We start from the raw sequence: 23,000 nt of genomic DNA on the forward strand, positions 1-23,000 counted from the left end.
GAGACTGCGAACACATTAAGGGAGCCTCGCAGAGCTAGTCCTCAAACCCCCATTTAGAATAGTTTAGTTAGGTCACTGGTAGTCCAGTGACACCCTGCCGGGTTTCTGTCCTCGGCATACCAAGGCAGAACCAAACGCGGGGTCGCCTGAGATCCAGGGATGGAGCTCGGCATTTGTTGGGGAAGAGAAGGGTGGGGTGAGGGATGGGGAGTTGTGGAGGGGTTTGTAGTTGGGAATTTGGGGAAAGGGGCAGTTGTTGAGAGGGACGGGGTCACGAGCCAAAATGTGAATCTTAGTAGGCGGGTGGTAGTGGGGAGATGGAGGGCAGGACATCGTATCCATGGCGTCGGGGTGCCTTAGAGTGGCTACCTGGAATGTCAGGGGCCTCAACAGCTATTTGAAGCGTAACAAGGTGATGATGTACCTGAAGAGGATGAGGATTGACGTTGCACTATTGCAGAAGACCCACCTCACCAGGGAGAAATTGGAGGTGGTCAAAAGGAAGTGGAAGGGGTGCATGGCTGGAGCCACATATTCGTCCTACGCTAGAGGTGTTATCACTTGGGTGGCACCGCACGTGCCATTTCAGCTGCTTCAAGCTACGGGAGACCCGGAAGGCAGGATGAAAAACCGGGAAGCGTGTATCGTAAACTTATATGCCCCCAATCAGGATACAGAGGCTTACTTTCAGACTCTGTATGGCAAGATTAGCCCCCTATTAGATGGCGGGATCCTGTGGGGCGGAGACTTCAATTGTGTGCTTAACCCTAAGGTTGACAGATCAGATAGCAAATTAGACAAGCCCACTCCAGCTGTAAGGGTGTTGCAGGCCCTCCTGAGAGACTTCGATCTAGTGGATGTCTGGAGGCAGCTGCACCCCGCGGATAGGCAATACTCGCACTACGCAGCGCCACATGATCTGCACACGAGTCTGGACTACGTGTTCACCACTACAGAAATGGTTGAAGAGATGAGAAGCGCAGAATATAAGGCCAGGGTGCTCTCGGATAATTCCCCCCCCCCCCCACCTTCCCCTCCTGGTCCTGGAGTGGAGACACCAGCCTCTTAGGGCGCAGATTCCTACTTGGAAGCTTAGAGCCGAGGCTCTGCAGGACCCGGGATTCCGAGATGACTTAAGGGAGGCGATCACGGAGTACTTCGAGATCAATACTGGCAGTGTTAGATCTATGGGAACCGTGTAGGAGGCATTCAAAGTGGTGGTGCGGGGGGTTGCGGTATCGAAATCTAGAGGGCTCCAGGGGGACATAGAGCAGGAATTGCGGGGAATGGAGGAGGGGTTGGCGGACATCATGCGCAGGGGAGGCATCTCTAGTGAAGAGGGGGTCAGGATGTGGAAGCTGCAACAGGCTGGTGGGGAACTCTGGGACAGGCTATGTAAAATAAGCTATAAGAAATATGTGGAGAGACAGCATGTGGGAGGAGACAAGCCGGGCCAGTTGCTGGCCTGGCTATATAAGAGTGAGGCACCACGGCAGGTGATCAGGGAAATTAAGGGGGATGGAGGCCCGATCCGGAATACCCAGGAGGGAGTGAATGATGAGTTCCTAGGATACTATAAACGGCTCTACGAGGACCCTGGCGGATCGGCGACCATGAAATCCCGGAAACGCTGGAGGATATAGGCCTGCCTACCTTGGATGACTTGGAACGGGCTGACCTTGACGTCCCAATTACAATAGAAGAACTGGAGCTAGTGATTTACCACCTGCCCACCTGTAAGGCTCCAGGTTCAGACGGGCTCCCTAGTAAATTTTACAAGACCTACAGGCAGGAGCTGCTCCCCCCGTTGCTGGCTATGCTCAATGAGGCGTATGAGTGTGGCGGGTTGCCAGATTCCTTGCGAGAGGCGGTGATCATTACGCTCCTAAAACCAGGTAAGCCTAGCATGGATTGTGTGTCATACAGACCCCTATCGATGCTCAACCAAGATGGCAAAATCCTTACGGCAGTGCTGGCAAATAGGCTTAAGTGAGTCATTGGTAAACTGATACATCCTGACCAAACAGGTTACGTCCCAGGCGGGAACATAACGGATAACCATAGAAGACTGCACCATATTATAGATTAAACTAAGGGGGACCCTGGTGAACTGGCGATCGTCTTGCTTGATGCGGTTAAGGCCTTCGATTCAGTAAGATGGCCCTGGCTGTTGACGACTTTGGGAGGCTATGGAAGGGGGGACAGGGTACCTCAGGTGGGTTAAGATGCTATACAGCTCCCCAATCGCTAGCGTTAAAACGTGTGCTACCATATCGGATAAATGGTAACTTAGCAGGGACACTAGACAGGGCTGCCCCTGGTCGCCCATGTTATATATACTAGTGTTGGAACCATTGGCTGTCTTTCTGCGACAACAGTATGAGGAAATAGCGATCCGTACTGCAGGGGGTCCGCACCTTGTCTCGTTATATGCCGACGATATACTATTGTATCTGCGCTTCCCAGAAGAGTACATTCTGGAAGTAATGGAGCAGTACGCCGCTCTCTCCGGCATAGCGTTCAACCCCAAGAAATCCAGTAAATTCCCCCTGGGGAGATGCAGGTTTGTCCCACCCAGGGGCCTGCCGACATTACCAATACCCTGGAGCACTAAGTTGTTCCGATATCTCGGGATTGATATATACCATGCGGCGATAGAAGAACATAAACATAACACGGAGAAGGCAGTAGAAGGCATCAAAAATAGCATGATATTTTGGTCCAGACTACCCTTGGCCATGATGGGGAGAGCTGCTCTGCTAAAGATGGTAGTCTTGCCAAGATTGTTACATTTCTTTGTAAATATCCTGCATGTGATCCCTAGGCGCTTTTTCGCTAGGCTCCACAGTTTGTGCAGGGGCTTTATTTGGCATAACTCCAGGGACAGGGTGGCTCTCTGGAAACTACAGAATTCCTGTGACAGGGGAGGAATTAACCTGCCAAATTTTGAGATATATTATTTGGCGGGACAGCTGCAGTATGTGGCGAGGTGGCTGTCTGATGAGGAGACGGCCGAAACCAGGCTGTTGTGCATGGAACCGGCTCCCTTTTTCTTAAGGGAAGTAGTATGGCTGTCCAAGCCTAGGGTGCTAAGGATGGCGAGGCTGTTGGTGCTTGGTTGCGAGATCTGGCACAGAGCATGGCAGATGGTGGGATACCCAGCCCCGTTTTCTATGCTGGTGCCACTGGTGCCGCTATGTAGGGAGGACCCTCAATTGATACACGGGGTCCGAAAGTACTGGGAACTGATGGGTCTGGCCACCCTGGGAGACATATGGCAAGAAGGGGAGGCACTGGAATTCTAGAAACTGATAGAAGAAACTGGGGTGCATAAGGGGCAGTATATAACCTACTCTAGAATGGTTAAACAAGTGCGAGAAAAGTGGCCGGCGGTCTATAAAAGTGCTATCTGAACAACCGGATGCCCCCGTGGAGACAATATGACATTTCAGAGGGTGGGCATGAGATATCCCGGATATATGAGCTGTTGGGATCTAAGGTGGGAAGGGAATTGCTCAATTGAGACTACTCTGGGAAGAAGAGGTGGAGGAGCCCAAGACGGGCTCTGGGATAGGGCCCAAAGATATCATAAAAAAGTGTCCCGGAATGCAAGGCTCCAGCAGATCCAATTATATGTCACGCATAGAGCATATCTCACCCCTAGGAAGATCGCCAGGTTTGGTGGTCAGACGACTCAGAGATGCCCCAGGTGTGGGGAGGAGGAAGCAGGGATGCTACATATGTTCTGGGCCTGTCCGGAGGTGGGAAGATTTTGGGTAGAACTGAAGACACGCTTGGCCGGAAAAGGCATCACGCTGGAGGTGGAATCGGGCTGGGCATGCATGCTGGGGGGTTTCCCGAGGCCACGCAATCTAAGGCACATTAGCAAAATGAAGGACCCGGCCTACATCTTTGCCAAACGGAGGATTGCGATGTGCTGGAAGGCTGCCCAGAGGCCAAGGATGGAGTTGTGGTGGGCGGACCTCTTGAAATGGGCAGAGGCAGAAACGGCTGCTTGGTTTGCGGTCTGTAGGGGAGGGGAGGAAGAGGTAGGACCCCTAATAGAATGGAGGCAGTTGGTGGCAACTATGGTGGGCTCCCCCCTGCCCGATCACAGTGATGATGATACGGATAATATGATAACGATAGGCCTGCCGGTTGAAGCGCAGGCTGATTACATAGACACATTGGCTCAAGTTGAGGGGGTGGGTGTGAGTGGGACGAAGTAGTGCAATTTGTAAATGTTTTGCTGCCAAATTCGACTTCATTAATGCAATTTTTGGTGTGTTGTTAAAAAATAAAAATTGTTTTAAAAAAAAAGGGTGCCCATCAGTCCTGTTAGTTGGCCCATAGTCCTACAAAAGAGAGAAGGGACTATGTCCTCAAGTGTGATCATAGGGTTGTGTTTCCAAGGTACATTTGGAAAATTAAGGTCAGTACACAATGTAATGGGGTTGCACGAGGAGCTCTTGTGTGTGCTTGAAAGGTTAAGAGTTTGTTCCATGTCATGCTAGGCTTTATTTTAGCTCATGGGGAGACAGTGTGGTGCGTTACTTGGGAGAAAAGTATACTTTGAGCTCCCTGTGCAGGACCCTGATTGCACCAGAGACAGAGAACTGGTTAACAGGCTGGGGAAGGTGCTGTAATGTCATTTGTGCTGATTTTGTCAAGTGGGTTCACTTTTTTGCTCGATAAATGTGGTCACCTGTGGCTGCCAAGTAAACATGATGGCTCTGCGGTTAAGACATTACTGCCAACACCTCCCCTCTCCAAAAGCTTTTCTTCCTAAATGGACACTTCCTGATGACAGACCTTAAAGGGACTGTCAAGTAAATACCGTCACATTGGGTTTGAATACGCAACCAGACATTATCAAACTGACTTTCTGGAAATCCTTATTGTTAGTGATGCTAGGCTGGGTAAAGAGAATGTAAGGTCTATCTAGTAAATTGGAGCATAATTGATTGAAAAGGCAACCAGACATCAAATACTTTAACACCTATTGTTGTGTTTGCTAGTGTTGATCAAACCCTACCCTCTAATATGGCATCAGACCAGTCATGTTTCTACAATAATGACATTGTCACATAGTCTTTCATTAGTGTGAGCAACCTTTAGTTGATTGGTATCATTTTAACAAAATGTAATAAAAACAAATACATCGTAATATCTGGCTTCTTAATTGCTACATCCATATTGCCAGTGTTGAGAACTTTTCACATCTGTGAATAGGTTCAAACCCAGCTACCAATAGCATTGCTTTTTTGTGTGTGTGAAATGAGTATGGGTCCCAGTGAATGTGCAGGGCCCATTTAATCCCTGAAAACCTGGCTTTTCAGATGACAAACTAACATGGCACGGGTGAAACCAAACCTGAACCACTATAGACTAGCTACAGCCAACAGAACTCTGAGCCGTCGACCAGAAGGAACATTCTTACACTTACACTAATCGTCTTAACACATGCGCGCGCAATGCATCAGCCAAGGAATCCGAGAGACCACACTCAATTGATCAAAACTAATTGTGTGCACCCTAGGTGTGTAGATTTTAAATGTAGCTATTGCCCAATTGTTTGTTCCATATGAACATAGTCCTCATACTACTTCTTGCTTCTGTTATGGTAGAGAATCTTCACAGTCTTGATAGACTATTATGACATTTTTTTGGAGGAAGGGATACAAATGTTTGCACGATAATGATTGGGCATTGTTACATAAATCACATTTGTGCCCAAACACAAACCCCAGGACAGATGCTTTCTGTCGCTTGAATGTGACCTCAGTCCGGTTTATAGTTTTGTCTGTCTTCGGCACCTACTTTGGCTCATTGCTACTTGCCAACCTTTTTGAAAATACTAAACGTTGGTGGGCATGCAGGCTTTGTAATTTACTTTTGTAAAAGTTGGCTATGATAAATTCTGCCCTGCTGCTGCTATGGGAAGACATTTATAGAACATAACCCTTTTATGAGGATTTGTATTTCATTTTGGTATTTTGTACAGCACCATCAGCAGAAAGGAAAAGCTTCAGAACGGCCTTCTAAAATAGTTGGTTGTGGGGAGGGGCAGGGGTTGGAGCGGGGGTGTACTGAGTGAAGGCTTCACTCAAAGTGCCCTGCATGTACTCTAATGGCCTCACTTGTGGTATGTCTAACCTTTGCTGTGGATTAAATAAAAGTTCTGTATATTTCATGTCTTCTCCACTTTCTTTTCAGGCTGTGGACATCTGAAATCAAGCACTTGCCCGCCTCTGCCCTGGGTCCAGCAAGAGGCACCATGCGGGTTGACAAAAACTAGTGTAAGTAGGTTTCCCAACATTATTTACTTAATATGCTGAATTGCTGTTGGAAGCCTCAGATTAGTTTTCTTATGCCTGTTGCATACTGATTGACTTCTTGCTTGGCAACTTGGAACTCTCAACAATCCTAGCCATTACCAATCCGCAGGCATACTGCTTTTTTACTTTGCCTCTGTAAGACACTTGTCAATACTTGTTATATTATGGGGTGTTCTATAGCGCAGCTTCTGCCATTTTGGTGGTGTCTTGGCACCAGATTCTGTGGAGTAGTAGGGAGGTTAATGGAAGGTTGAAGGAGAGGCACTAGTTGTTGGTAGATTAAGTTGTGCAGGAGTTTGGCTCAGAAGGAAACGTTGGAGATTGAGCTATAGCCCTTTGTCGTCTCGGTCCACATGGACATTCTTCTTTTTTTTTTGTTAGGTTTTTCCCGTTTGCACATTTGAAGGCCTCCGTGGCAGTTCCTTTTTCTATAGAGCAGCTGAGAAGTGACTGAAGAGGTAGTGAATACTTTGTTGTTATGATGGCTTTATAGATATCCTGAGGGGTGTGGGTCTTTTCTTTGTTGCTGGGATGTCTAGGGTCGCAAATTCCTGTTTGTGTTGGATGCAAAAAACTCTAAGGGTCCCGGGGTGTTTAGTGCTCCTTTTCGAAGTGTAGTATTGACATTAATATTCTTTTTCTCCATGTTGTCCTAGATCTGTATGTTTGTTGGTGATGTGGGTGGTTATTGCCTCAGTGTCGTTTCCCGGCTGATTGGTTAAAGTACAGTTCTATGTGTTGACTGTTTTCTTTTGAGTGTATTTTGTGTGTTTGATGCATTCTGCATAGTGGGCTTTCCGTCTACTTCATGATCCCACCCCGGAAGACACACTGTCTTATCTAGCCCAAAGCCCCTCCGGTTTTGACAAAATCTGATGTTTGCTTCTTTTGTAATGCCCATCTGTTTGTGGTTGCCTGAACTTTGTTGCATTCCAGCTTGAGTATACAAACTCAGTTAATGTGTATGATTGGTCTGTTGCAAGATCAGAAAAGGACTAGCACAGACTACAAAGTAAGTGATGGAGGACATGCATGAACCAATGTCTGAAACTAAAAGCTAACCGATTGTACAACAATCCTAGATGTATTTGAAAACTGCAGAATACATTCCTGAGCAGAGAGAGATTATACTATTAAAGCTTTTGTTGCCTGGAAGGGCTGTACTATGGACAACAGGCACCTTTTATCCTTTACATTGGTGTGGGTGGGAGTAGTTTGGTCTACTACTGTGTATGATGCTTCTTGGACCTCTTTAAAGAGGATGGACTGTGTCCCCATAGGTCCTGCCCACATATATTTGTAAATGTGAGAAATGTATTTAAAACACAAATTAAACCTTAAAGGAATGCCCCCCCCCCCACACCTTTTCTCAAGGAATCCTCAGTACACGCACTCGGTACCTCATAGCAACGTATTAGCAGTGTGTTTTCTATGGATCAACACTTACATTTCTAGGCACTTACTACTTTGACCTACACTTGTCACCACTTCCATCTTGTGTTAACGGGCAATTGCAAAGGGGTGAGTTAACATTTTCTGCTTTGTCGACACATACCAGAGCAAAAAGCCTATTTCCGCAATCACATGTCACAACAGAAAGGCGTTCTCCCCTAGAATGCATAGCAACATTGACTTTCTCCATTCCTTTTTGTTTTCAAGAATGATTCTCAAATTAAGCAGTTAATTCATTTAAGTATTTGTATGAACATTAATTTTTAAAAGTGCACCACTGCTATTAACAAATCGCCATTCGATCTGAGTAGGACAGGATTGCAATCATTTTTCACATGTATTTATACCATCCTTTCTAATCTCCAACCAGGTTGCTTTGAATAGTGATACGTAATGGAGAAGTCTGTGGTGTGATGGTCAGAATGTCTCTGAATGAGTCAGTCATTTCACATTCAAGATGCTTTGTGGCTTTTCGAAGCAAGATCAAAATTAGGTTATCTGCAAAACGGAGGACAAAAACACATTTTCAGTCTTTAGTCCGAATACTCAGGATGTCCTATATTTTACATTGTTTTCTTAGAATGGCAAATTCTTCATCTGCTTTTCACTTTTGCAGCATGTTGCTGTAAATAACTGCAACTATAAGTGGGCAACAAGCGTTTGCAGGTCTAGAGTAATCGGAATGAGCATTTGGCCATTCTGAATGACTTTTGCAGAAGGTTTCCTAAAGAATTAGTCCATGAGTCCATTACGACCATGGTGCACGCACGCATGCCTGCAGAAAGTGTCTATCGAAGACAATAACTTGATTTTAATAACCGCGGTAACCCATGAAGTCTCATCTTGCCCCAACTCCTTAAGCAATTCTGATGTCCCTTGTCCATAATAAAATGCTTTCAAACACATATTTTTCAACTAATCAATCATTATTTTAAAATAGCTATGTGACCATGCCGTGAATTGCCACACTATGTGAAACCTTGTGTACTTGCAGTACAGTTATCTATTCTATTTTCTGTTGTTTCTCTTTCGCCAGCTGTTAAGCCTTTAACTAATGAAATCAAGCATATGTTTTTCTTGTTCTCAGTCTTCTGGATAAAAGGAAACATTGTTATTGACCGTAGTTAAAAATAGTTATGTATTTGTCACAACTTTCTACAATTCCTCAAAGTTTGGCGCATGTAATGTCTCGCCCATGATAGATATAATTAACTCTTCTGTGTGTTCCCAAATGTAATGCCTTTATCAAAGCCGCAAGTGTCAACAACTGCTATTGACCAGCGAGAGACGCAAAGAAAGCATTGTACGTTGCAACTGTTTATATCTCGTTTATTAAAACAAGAAAGTTATACATCATTTAATTTAAATAAATTGTCAAAATTATCAACGGTGGGCTTCAATGACTGGTGGTAGTATCTCCCAAATGTATTTGCAGGTACCCAATTAATAAGGCCCCCACCAGCATTAAAGAGGTACCTGAATTTACTTCTAGTGTACCAGGCATAGCATCGCTAGCCATCGTCACTACAAGCAATTTGTTGCAGTTAAATGCCTTTGTTCTTTAATGAACCCCTCGCAAGTTGTCAACAGCACTTCTCTGGCAAAAGCCTAAAGGTGCCAGAGTCCTTCATTCAGTGGAGAGGCAGGCCACAGAGCAGTAGTCGTATAAAAATGGTATACAAACTCGCACCATAGACGCATAAGATGGAGGCTGGAAGCAGGACGCATTTTTCCAGTGGTGTTGCCATCAGTGAGCAACAAAACTATTTACTTTGTGGTTTGTAGTATATCAACTGTCATTGTTGTTTTATTTTCATGAAGAAACTTTATAGGGTGATGCATTTTTGAAGAGCCTATTCCAACAACCAAATCCCTTTAAGTGCTAATATGAAATAATGAGGGACTGGCAGTTTTGACAGATTTGGGACAAAGACACTGAACAAGCTGTCCCTGGATCACATAGGTTATGAGGTTGGGATTTGAGCTCAGTCAGCTATTACTGCACGTAACCATATGGTCTCCCACTTCTTGTCGCAGCAAGGCGTTTTACATTTAGTGTTACATTTTAGCTTCATGATCTAAAATAATTGCCTCTTTTGGAGATATGAGTTGGAATCTACAAACCACATAAACCGTAGTCTTTTAAAAAAAATAAATGCAGAATCGTGGACAATAGAGAATTCTTGTAGCTTCGTATTCTCCTAGATCAAATAAAACATTGTACAAAAGTACCCGAACAATTATTGATTTGAGCCAAAAATATCTCATCTGGGGTCTACTACGGTATTTTAAAATGTTTTAAATCACTTAAAACACAGATTTGTGGATTGTTATTCATCAGGTGCATAAGAACATTTGAAATTGTACAAAAAACAAGCGTTTTGTCTTAAATGTGCAGAACTGAAAATAAGTCACAATGAGGCCTGTGACATTTGTTTTCTTCTATCCCAAAAACTTTCTACTCAAATGGCCTGCGTGAAAAGAAGTGGACACGTTGCTTACAAATGCAGTCAGTAAGCGAGTCTACCATCCTTTTTGCAGAGGACATCACATTACTAAAGAGCGAGATATGAATTGACCAGTTTCACTATTTCCTGTAGCAAAGCTGGGATATAAGCATCAACACTTTTGTTGCACAGTCTCGAATTTAGCTACCTAATCACATTTGCAGACCAAGACTTTATGCTATGCATTAGTAATTCGTAACCGTTTTTAGAACAGAGCTATAGACCTGCAAAAAATGTTACTTTTTAAAACTTGTGCCATCTATTGCAGGCCTGTTCTTTTGTAGCACCGTAGGTGTTAGTACCGTCAATCTGCCTTAGGCAGAGGAAATGTTGGCTCGATTTAGCCTGAACTTACTACTGTGATCATGGTGTATGAATACTAATCTTTTATTAGGGTATTTATTGTGTGCGGACCTACCTTCGCGAAGCAACGGAGCGTCTAAAAATCATAGGGGGTATGAACTCTAATTTTGGCAACAAATGTCTAACAGTGAGCTATCCTCTGTACTAGAATTGCACTCTGATTTATGAATATACATTTCAACTTTGCTTACGGTTTGCTATGCAACTTACTCTATACTAGTGAAAGAACATACAGTGTCTACTACTGCGAATACAGGACACAATACAGACTAAATGGATCACATTGAAATGTACTTGTCAAACAGCCAGGCATCCGGCTCAGAGCTGATGGCTTCAGCAGTGCCCTGTACATTATCGTGACAATATAATCGCATGATTTCTTTTTTTTTTTTTTTAAACCATATGGAACACTTTTTTTTTTTTTTTTTTAACAGGCAGCCATGTGGTGGCCCCATTTTCCACCTCATGTCAGTGCCCCAGCCTCATACGACAACTCTTGGTTGCTGCCCTGCCCTGTTAAGAAATGCAGAATACAACAGTAGGCTTGCACATGAAGAAAGATCACCTCAAAGTGCTTCACCCACGGAGCTACCATCTCAAACATTGTACTCTGTCATTAGTTATGCATTAATAGTACATGATCAATATATTACCCAGAGATCTATAAATAAACTATACAAGTTCAGTTTACTAAAATGCACAAACTATTTTTTACAGAGAAGACATCGGATGATTGGTTGATCAAATAAGCCTTTTATTTGTGATCATAACAAACTAACAATCTACAGAAGGGCATACAAGATGTTCATTGGAATCTGCTATTAAGTTTTGCAAAAATGGCAGGCTGTTCTGTGTGCAGTTTGCTTTCAGCATGCGGTCTATATTTGGTTTGAAGGCCATGATTCTCCATTGCTATGATGAAAAATTGTAAGTCGTACACCAATTCCAAATTATTTTGGCTTGGCTATCCCCGCTTTGATTTTGGCGAAGGTCAATCCATAACACGTTTCTCCAATACATTCTTTTCCATTTGCACCAGTTCTTGCCTGTTCCCTACCCAACATTTTCAATGTGGGCCAAGACTACAAAGAGTTCTCTCGCCTCCATGCCATCAGGGCTGAAATGAAATCTTTGGCGACTGTATTTCAGACACATGTTAAGCAAAATCTATCAAGCTTTCGGTGGTAAAATCCTGTAAGGCTCTTCAAATCTCTGGTTAGCCCCTTGATGAATACAATTTTCACAAGGGCCATTAGAGGCAGCGAACCAGGCTTCAACCATTTTTTTCTCCCCTCCTATTTCTAATGCAGTGCTGTTGTAGATAGGCATTGGCGTCTGTGCCCCATGTCTGTTTGAGGCAGTATGCTGCAGAAGTGATTCTCTGTGGACCAGTATTTGTTCGGATTAATCACAAATGATAGAACTCTACCAGAGATGTTTACTTATTGATTGTGATCAATGGATTTCTTCATCAAAACCCTCCACCCCCCCCCCCACCCACCCATGCGGCACTGATTTTCTTGGCCATTGATTTAGACATGCCAAATTGATGCCTGATCTTTGGGAGCCTCTCTCGTGTGATTTTCCTTGTGTGTCTGCCCGTGGGTACCAGTTCAGGATATCTGAATTGAAGTAGTTCACTTGACTTTATAAAACAATGCTGTTTCATTGCAGCAGAGGAAGTACATTCTGTAACCTGGACCACCACAAAGTTTACCATTTTTGTAGTGCTAATATCCTGGAAATCAGTGCATAAATTGGCACGAAATCCCAGGCTGTCACACGGACTATCAACCCAATCCTTTTTCTTGTGAGCACTTTGTACATTGCTGCCTGCGCAAGTATTTGAAGTAGGAGTTCTTTGACATGAACTGTATTCCAAAATATATCAGTAAACAAATGTGCACATGAACTAAGCAGATTGCCCGCTGCAAAACCACAAGGAGAAGAGTCTGGGAAGACCATGGAAGGCTGTAGCGTTCACCTTCACCGGCACCTTGCATTGCTAAATTGGTTCCAATTACATGTATTGAAATGTGATCACTGGCGTGACACATGCTGTACTGCCAGTTGATGCATTTCAGCATCTTTAAAACATCCAGCAAGCAATCCTCAAAAACTATATATTTTGGTTTCCACAACAGGCCCTTGTTTGGCAATCCACTTTCTTTTGCTTTACAGGTTGTAGTTATTTCTTCTACCCTAGGCATACTATAGTCTTGGTAAACTTTTTTCGAAATATTTTCAAACTATTCATAAGATTCTAAAAGCAATATTTGGCTTCCATGGGATGGAATCCGTGATATTGGAAAATGTGGTCTTTTGAACAAACAAATCACACTTTGATTGGGTAGATTGGCAAAGTGATTGTTCTGCATTAAGTTCTGTTCTCTTAAGTAAATGTCTGCAAGATAGGGGATCTTGCAGAGTAGGAGTGGTCTCTGAGAACCTTCCGTGGCTCTGCAATGGTGTTTAACTCAAATTCTGGCTGCTGCACATAGACATTTTTCATGATTACAATTGGTGATGGTTTTGATTGCTGCAACATCCAATCTGCCAAGTCAATGTCGTTTGATAGCCTGCGTCCCCTGTTTGTGTTGTTGTCTGTTTTTCAGCACAGCAACCTGAAAATACTTTCATTGACAAGTGATAAATATGGTTCAATTGCAGTCTCTCGGTGTTGCCCCGTGTTCTTTTTTTTATTTTATTTTTTAGTATGAGGAGTGTGTATAAATGACCTTGTGCCAGTCTCAGTCCACAACAAGAAAAGTTCAAAAACGATAATTATTTACATTGTTGTTGCATATGGCTTGGTATTTACTTTCTGTGTGTATCAAGACAGAACAGAGTGAAAATATCCAGAGGGATTGGATGTGGTTTCCTTATTTGATATGACTGTCTGATAAACTTTAAAAAATTCAAAATAAGCACAGTTCACGCTTTAACAAAGAACACGCATGCTCCTGCTGAAAGCAACCATGAGTGTCATACCAGCAAACACTGCGATGCGTGGGTGGGTTTGGCGAAAACACTGGCCGCCACAGTCTAATCCGGGAGACAAGAAATTAAATGGTTTGAGCGTAAAAGTTGTTATTGCTTGAGGATATGTGATGGGGGAAATACATTCCACTATGTCTAGACACTAAACAGACTGATCTTACCTGGCATGCGTGTTTGGTATTTTAACCTTGACACTACTGCACAAAACAGCCATGATTGGCATACCTGCATGGATTGCGATGTGTTGGAGGGTACCGAAAGTGCACTGGCTGCCCTAGTCTCCTCCTGCGGACAAGACATTAAATGCCCCAAGAGGAAGGGTGGGGAGTAAACATATACAGTGTACATGCATTAGAGCAATATTTAAGACTTTGTCCATGACCTATATTCTTCTCACTGGCCTACATTGATTTTGAAAAAGCATTGGTGCGGCAGCAGGTACTCCCTTAGTCAGTTTGAGATGTCACTTCTTTCTAAAGATCAACCTACATGCACATCTCTGCATTGAAATGTGGATTGCATATGAAGAATCTATTTCTTCTTTTGTCTCCTAATACTTTATGGATACGTCTGTCAATGTCATGTGGTTGAATGACAGTTCTGTATCATTGTTGAATCAGTGGAATATCTTTTATGAAAATGTGTTGTACTTTGCTGTGTATCATGTTGTGTAGTGTTGGCCTCTCCGATTACTGTTATTTACATTGCCCTAGGCATTTTACAAACAAAAGAAAATTCTGCAATATGAAAAAGCGATATGTTAGAATAAACGGTCATTGTCAAAATAAGACCATGTACTATAAGAATACCAGTATTTATACATCAATATCATAATTCTTTTTTTAAACATCTTTTTTTTAAGGTCTCGGCACTTACAACATCACTCAGTCAATGCATTTCATGGTAAATTTACATCAATGGCATCATCACATGTTAAGCAGTTCATCGTTCACATATATTTTTCGCTGTCCGTAAGCATGTCGCATAGATATGTCCCGAAAGGGCCCCAGATGTCCTTCGGTCGGCTCGCGCTGGGTTGGGTAAGCACATATTGTTCCTCACACTCATTGATGTATGTTAGTTCTCGTAAGAAAGTGTTCATGGTAGGGGGCTTTGAGCTTTTCCATACTTGCAATATACATTTCTTAGCAATAATACAGGATACATTAAACAGTCTTCTGACTTTTTCCGAGCATTTACCGATGTCCCCGAACAGATGTTTTTGGGGAGACAAATGCGGAGGAATCTGTGTGACATCAGCCAACATTGTGGCCACCTGTTCCCAAAACCGTGCCACTTCCGGGCATTTCCAATACATGTGATAGGATCCCGGTTGCCGAATCCCACATTTGGGACAATTGCCTGAATCGTCTAGTGTGAATTTAGCAACTTTTGCAGGCGTGTAGTGTAACCTATTGAGAATCTTAAATTTTATCTGGCGTAATCGCGCATTGAGGGATACCTTTTTCGTGAGTGCGCAATATCTTCCCCATTTGTCATCGGGTATTTGCATTTCCATATCGGTTTCCCATTTCTCTTTCACCCGGTTGGCCGTGGGGGTGTGGATCTGTATTACCTCATACAATTTGGAAATACCCAGCACGTCCTGAGTTGTAACCAGTTGTGTGCAAGGGAGAGAGGTGTGTTCGTCGGGGAATGACGGCCAGCATGCTTGATATGCAGATCTCATTCTATAGTACTGTAATATACAGAGTAGGCCTCCTCCTACGCTTCTTGTGAATACATCAAGGGTTGCGAACTTCCCCTATATACATATCTTCCACTTTCATCTCTCTGTCAGGGTCCCAGGCCTCCTGTATACTAGTATCAAATGTAGGGGGGATGTTTGGATAATTCCAAAGGGGAGTCTCGGGGTTATATGGCATTTCTATATTCAGTCTTTTAAATATCGCCCCCCCAGGCTCTAACGGTGCAGCTCACAGGGTCAAATTCACATGCATCTCTGTGTCTCGTATCATAAATGACTGATTTGATATCTGTGGGTGCAGTGGTGTACTCCTCTATCCAGGTGTGTGGTGAATTATCTGTCTCATCATACCAGCACCTTGCGAACTGAGCCTGCGCCACTATGCAGTAGAGCTCAAAATCTGGCGCCGCTATCCCATATGGTTCTGTCATCTTTTCCCAGCTGATCCTGGCCACCCCCACGTTCCAGAGAAACGACACCGCCATGGACCTAAGCCTGGAGAAGAATTCCTTTCCCGGCCATATGGGTATATTTACAAACAGGTATAGCAGTTTCGGGAGTACTATCATCTTAAGGATTGCGATTCTGCCATGCAATGAAATTGGAAGGTGTCTCCAGACCTGTAGTTTTGTATTGATTGTTTGCAGTGCCAGTTCATGATTGTCTTATAAAGGGTTTGCTTATCACCTGAAACCAACACCCCCAAGTATCTAATGTTTCGGTCCGCCCACTTGAGGCCGCATGTCAGAGTGGGGCTTTCCGTGGAAGGGGTGAGTGGAAATACCTCTGGCTTGGAGTTGTTTATCGTGTATCGGGAATACTGTGCAAATTTGTTAATGTCTGCCATGATGGGGTCAATGTTTTTTTTCCAGTTCGTGGACATAAAGCAGTGTGTCGTCCGCGTACAGTGATATTATTTGGGTGGCTCCTTTCAGTGTTATACCCCTGTTATGTCTCAACCGAACTCCAGCCGCCATGTGTTCTATTGTTAAAGCGAAAAGAATGGGGGAGAAGGGACACCCCTGTCTGGTTCCTCTGCCCAGCTCGAACAGCCCAGACATGGTTCTGTTTGTGTATACTTTCGCCCCAGGGGCGGTATATAGCAGTTTGACATACTTGATAAAGTGGGGGCCCACTCCAAACGCCTCAAGCACCAAGAAGAGGTATTCCCAGGAGACTGAGGCAAACGCTTTTTCGGCGCCAAGAGACACCGCCACAGCTTGTTTGTTTGGGTTGATTTGTGCCATTATGCCGAATAACCTACGCAGGTTTAAGGCAGTGGACCTTCGGGGAATAAACCCACTTTGGTCTGCATGTACTAGCGTGGGTGTAAAGGGTAGCATGCGGTTCACTAGCACCTTTGCAAATATCTTAGCATCCACATTTATCAGGGATAAGGGTCTATATGATGCCATGTCTTGTGGCGGGCGTCTCGGTTTAGGCAATACCGTAATTATAGCCTCTCGCATTGTGGGGGGCAGTATTAGCTTACCCAGGGCCTCCTCCCATAGTTCCAACATCACCGGGACCAGCTCCTCCTGAAACTCTTTATAAAATTCAGCGCTCAGTCCATCTGAGCCTGGCGCTTTGCCAGACGTGAGCTAGTTGATTGCCTCAGTAAGCTCTTTTGCTGTAACGGGCTGCTCTAGTATCAATTTTCTCTCCTCTGGGAGCTTGGGGAGGTCTAGCGCCGCGAGTTAGTGTCTGATCTCAGCAGGGGATTTCCTATCTCTGTTCGTATAGAGATTTTGGTAATATCTAACGTATTTGTCATTGATTCCTTGTTCGTTCGTGATTATTTCATTCTGCGCCGTTTGGATCGCGGCAATCAGGATCGCTTGTTTCTCTTGTTTGACCAAGTTGGCCAACATTTTCCCTGCTTTATTACCCTCACCATATCTGCACGCCCGGGTCGGGGCTGCCATGTATTGTATTTCCCGCTTTGCTAACTTGTTGAAATCTCTAAGGAGTTTATGTATTTTGGCCAGTGTGTCCCCGCTATGTGTGTGGCTATAGGTTTCTTCCAGTTCTTTCAATTTCCTCTCCACCCCCTCCAGTTCCCTGCGCATGCCCCTCAATAAACCAGTGGTTTTGGACATCAAGGCCCCTCTCGCCCAGACTTTAAATGCTTCCCATACTGTTGATATCTGGGCTACCGACCCAACATTGTCTGTAAAGAAGTTAGCGATTTCTCAATGCAGGGTTTCGACAACATTTGGGTCACTAAGTATACCTCTAGGCAACCTCCATCGTCACGCCGGTCTAGGGGCCTCTCTCAGTATAACCTCCAGTATGATCGGGGAGTGGTTCGATAGCGTACGGGGCAGGATATCACAATTTTGCAGCGCTGGTGCCATGTCTGAGGAAACAAACCAATAATCTATACGTGACTCACTGTCCTGCACAGAGGAGTAGAATGTATATCGTTTGCTGGTTGGATGGAGTACCCTTCAGGCATCAATCTGGGACAATTGCGAGAGGATCTGTTTCAAGGTAAATGCTACCCTGTTCCCTTTGGAAGATCTATCCAGGGCCTGGTCTATCACAACATTGAAGTCTTCCCACCCTCCCCCCCATATAACAGTGGTCGCAACATGATTAGCAAGAATCTCAAGCATTTGCAGGTAAAAATCAGGATTGTCTAAGTTGGGGCCATAGGTATTCACCAGGGTTATTTGTTTCCCTGCGATTTCCCCCCAGACCAATACATATCTTCCCATTGGGTCCGCTAAGTGGCCCTTTGCAAGAAAGCCCAGTGAATGGTGTATGAGGGTGCACACGCCTCTGGACTGTGAGGAGTAATTGGTATAGTATCGCAGTTTACCCCATTTGGCTAGTAAGTTCTCGTTAACCAATTTCTGTGCGTGCGTTTCTTGCACCATCAATATGTGTGGCCCATGCGTGGTGACCTAGTTGCCTACCTTCCTGGCTTTCATTGGATTGTTTAGGCCTCGGACATTCCATGACATTAGTCTTATTTTTAACCCATTTTCCATGCAAACATATCGTAGATTACTGCATCGACCATGACCATGCAATTTGTTGACATCCGAGTGGCGTCGGCGCCCACGAGACCATGTTTCAGTTAACATACAACTTTCAAACACACTTGCTATTCCCCCAGACTTAAACTCGTCTAGGTGGTTGCAATTGTTCAAAACATCCCCACCCTCCCCAACCCTCCCTCCACCCACATCATCTGCCCCAACTTGACGATGAACACTGACAACAGTTAGGAACATTCCTGAGGGTACTACGTTGCATCACAAGGCTACCCGACCGGCTCACGGCCCGCTTCTCAGCACTTGGAGCCCTCATGGGGGCCAAGCAGTTCAAAGAATGATACTTGCATGTGTCATGTTCCGTAGCTGGGTTTCAGTCTGCATCTGCAGGAGGGTGTCCCCTGTTCTGGTCCGGTTCGCGACCTTTAGGAGGCAACGGAATGGTGGCCTCCACATAGGCCTGGGCTGCAGCCGGCGTCTCGAAGAAGTGTGCCCTCCCTCCGTACTGGATCCGTAACTTGGCTGGGAATATTAATGCATATGGGACTTGTCTTGCTCTTAGAAGTGTTTTTAACTGGCTCATATGACCTGCGACTCGCCTGGACTCCAGTGGCAAAGTCAGGGTAAATGTGTATACGGTTTTCCTCGTAGTGTAGTGTCCCATGCTCCCGTGCCAGTCGAAGGATCGTGTCTCTGTCCCTATAATTTAGCAGTCTTGCAATTATCGCGCGGGGTGGCGCTCCAGGTTTCGGCACCGGGGCCAGTGTGCGGTGTGCACGTTCAACTAAGAAGTGGTCGGAGTGGGAGTTTGCTCCAAAAAGGGTTTGGAGGAGCGCCTCAACTCGCTTTTCCATTTTGTCTTTGCCGAATGACTCCGGAACCCCAACTATGCGCACGTCGTTCCTTCTTGAGTGTGATTCCAAATCCTCGCATTTGTTCTGCAGCCTGTTCAAGTTCCCCCTGAGCTGGGCAATATCTTGGTCATGTTGTGCGATTGTGTCTTCCGTTGTTCCAATTCTATTCTCTGCCTCTGTTAATCAACTCTGGTTTTCAGAGTCCCTATGGTCGTTACGATGTCGTCCAGTTTCACATTCAGTGACAAAAAGCCACTTTGGACTATATTGGTCAAGAATTCAACCCTGTCTCCATTCTCCGCACTCGTCACAGGATTAGTTGTCGGCGGCGGCTCCATCTCGCTGCCCCCCGCCTGGCCATTGGTCCTTTCTTCTTAGCTCCTACTCCATCGGCCATCTTGTCTTGCTTCCTCGTGTTCCCCATGCCCCTGTGGTCGACAGTTCACTGACCTGTGGTTTCGGGTGTTCAGGCAGCCCCAGTACTTCGAGGTCCACTTGTGTATCTTCAAACGCAGCCAAATCGCAGCCAAGGCTCAATGACCCATACACCGGGGTCGCTGGAGGAGTTAGTCAGTGATCTATCCGCCTCACCTTGTCTCCTCAATGTGTCCGCTTCACATGCCAGCCCTCCGCGTAGGGTTCGTAGGGACCTCTGCACCCCTGCTACCTTGTCGCACTCCCGTAGGGAGCTAGGCCGTTTAGCCGCCACTCGGCTCGCCGTACAGCTCCAACAGTCAAGCGGGGGCATTAGGGGGCTGCGTGGGGCGTCCGCACCAAGGGCCAGCCTTGCGTTGTGTGTCGGGAGGGCAGGGTCTGTCTCGCCTCTAGCCGCAGGCTTCCAGCAGCGCGGTATTGGAGCCGCTGCTCATCGGTAATTGCAACGTTTCTCCATGGCTGGGTCTGGTGTAGGTATGAGAGGGAGAGGGGAGCTGGGTTGCTCCGCCGCAGCTCCGGTCATTTTCCGCGGGCTTCGCTCTCTATGGCCCTATGGCTAGAGTGTCAGCGGCTCCCAGTAGTATTCTTCTGGTTCCCAGGGTCGGCACGGGCCACAGCTCTGCCTCGCTGAAACCGCCGAGCCGTGTATCTCCGCAACCATTGCCCCGCTCGTTCTAGGATTTTCAGTGCAGATGCTGCTACCCCTGCCACACGTTCTGGTGTGCTCAGCTCCCCGTTGCGGGCTTCGAAACAGGATCAATTTAATGGACGGATGTTTCTCGGGCCGGAGCGTTCTGATCAGGCAGCCATTTTCGAACGTGCGCAACAGCTCCCCCTAATAATTCTAAATACAATGAACTCCACACTTGAAATTAATGTGTTCATTCTTGAATTTACAATAAAGATAGATGAGAGGAATTCTAGTCCATGGACCCACCTTTAAAACATAAATGAGAACTATAGTTGCTTACCTTTAGTGGTTGGTGTCGTGAAGAAATTCTGGTGTAACTAGCACTGTGTGCCCAATTGAACTTCAGAAATGATTGAAGTTTTGAGTCAATTGCTATTTAATATCCTGTACTGTTAATATACTTTTGCAGTGAATGGGTGAACCATGGATGGGTAGTCCTTTTGGTTTTTGTGTATTTAACTTCTGCATTTGCCCTGCAACTGACAGTGTATATAGATGTCTAGGGCTGTGGGCTGTGGGCTGGTGGGTTGTGGAATGGCTTTGAAGATTTATACCTTTTTGATTAAAGAAAAAAGGGCTCAAGTGCTTGAAGGCATTGGGGAAAGTTGGATAACTGCATCAAAATAAGGATGTTCCAGAAGGGGTGATGTGCAGACTTGAAAGACCAATTCCACCCACCGGTGGGTCATCCTAGTGAATTCACTTGGGAGGTGCTACTGTATACAGTGGTCACTTCACATAGTTATGCAATATGTAGGGGGAGACTGGATTCTTTTGTTTGAATGTATTTTTGTAGTCTCACTTTGTCCACCTAGACATACTATGTGTATAAATGTCTAGGGATGTCGGCAGAGGATTATGGCATGTCTTTAAAACTTGTACACCTTTTGATAAGTACATCTGATGGTGAAAAGAGGACTCTTATACCACGTCCTGGGTGGACATACTGGTCAATTCTCGTATGCAAATACTTTTGAATATCAGATATTTATGACTGGGTTATGCAACCTGTGGGCAGACCCTCTATTGGAAGGCTTTGTATGTATTTTAATAGTCTGCCTTTGCCATGCTTGACACAATGTGTTAAGATGTCTAGGGCTGTGATTGGGAAGATCGTGGTGTGTGTCTGAGGCCAATATACAGTTAATAAACAAATTGAACCAAGTTTGCAATGTATGCTAAACATTATATGACAACAGATAAGAAGGGAGGTAGTGCAGTCTAGGAACGGTTGTCTCAGTCCATTATGCAAAGAAACTGGGCAAATCCTAGTCCAAGGCAAACGTTTGTTTTGTTATGTCGAAGAAATAATAAGAACACTCAGTGCGAGTAATCCTTCCTTGGAGTTGAACACTTTTTTAAAGAAATGGTACATCCACGTCAAGCAACAGATCTTCATAGCTGTCAAATCAGTGGCAAACGCACTGGCCACCCAATACATTACAATATGCATGAGCAAACCTACCAGAGCATAAGCTCTTAAAGAGATGTATCTCCTTGAAAGCCACAGACATCAAGGCCAGTGGCAAAGTTAGCATGTAACATTTTACTCCTTTTTTCAGATGATCAAGGGCCTTGCTGTTGCAGTTAAACCATTAATGTTTTTAAAAGATGCAACGTTTTGGGAAGGTGCTCGAGTGTTGACCGCAATGCTAGTTGACAACACAATGTGCTTCTACCACACTCCATTATGTGCAGCCTCAAACACTTTACTTCAGGTTCAGCATCTTTGCTTACCACAACCTTTCCGTGTTACTTTCAAAGCGAGCCCCAATCACCCAAGCTTGTGTTAGTTCCTGCTCACAAGGAAGACTCCAGAGCATTTTGGTGCATAGCAATAAAATCCTTAATTTGAATTGGTCGCATATACATGCACTTGAATGTAGTCACACTCCTCCAGTTGCCGCACCCAGTCTCGCCCTACCATTCCTTATTCTCCTTGCGGGATGGGATGAAGCTTGGGTGCTGTGATCCTCAAGCACCTTTTTCCCCCCCTCCCTCTTCTCGCCTATGCTGTCTAAAGCCGGTTTTGCCACCTGAGTTCTTCCCGAAGCAGGTCCACATTCACTCAGACTGAAGTGCTTGGGCCTGGAACATCTGTGGGTCCGCTGCTGATGCTGAAACGACTTATGCGCTGACTTGCCGCCTTCAGCACTGAGAGGAGATGTTTTCAAGGCCACCAACTCAGAATCTACAAGAGTTCCCGGAGTTCAAAAGGTGTAAATGGGAAGCTGTCTTCCTTCCATTATGGCGCCCCAGCCTAGAGTCTACATCCCCAGGAGGTGTTCTAGAATCCTTCACCTAACAAAAGCTTTTCCAAGGTTCCCCACTCCGGGGTGTTTCTCGGCTGAAGCCCTAGATTCCGACACTCCTGGGCTAAGTTGGGCTGAACACCTAAGGGCCCCCGTCTCCATGAAGGCTAAGGCTAAGTCGAAGACCAAGTCACCAGGCTCCTCCAGGGGTGCTGCGGTGGACAAGTATTCTAAAAGGGGCTAAGGCACCTGGCTCCGCCCACCAAGGAGGTTGAGGCGAACAAGCATTCTGGCAAGGTCAAGGTTCCCCAGCAGGTGCACAAGCACGCCAAATGCTCACACAGGATGATGGTGGTAATGGTCGCAAAATGGCAGCCACTATGGCTGAGGCACATGTG

General features: G+C 45.3%; 1 protein-coding gene across 1 annotated transcript in view; it reads left to right on the plus strand.

Annotated features, from left to right (window-relative positions):
• The window catches only part of APC (APC regulator of WNT signaling pathway), a 1,243,184-nt gene that overhangs the window by 54,044 nt on the left and 1,166,140 nt on the right, over positions 1-23,000 (plus strand). The window contains exon 2 of the mRNA XM_069625497.1: positions 6,217-6,299. The gene's annotated coding sequence lies outside the window, so the exon portion shown is untranslated. The remainder of the gene's footprint in view (positions 1-6,216; positions 6,300-23,000) is intronic.

The sequence above is a fragment of the Ambystoma mexicanum genome, chromosome 6p (genome assembly GCF_040938575.1).
Source record: "Ambystoma mexicanum isolate Mex_15411 chromosome 6p, UKY_AmexF1_1, whole genome shotgun sequence".
Lineage (NCBI taxonomy): Eukaryota > Metazoa > Chordata > Amphibia > Caudata > Ambystomatidae > Ambystoma > Ambystoma mexicanum.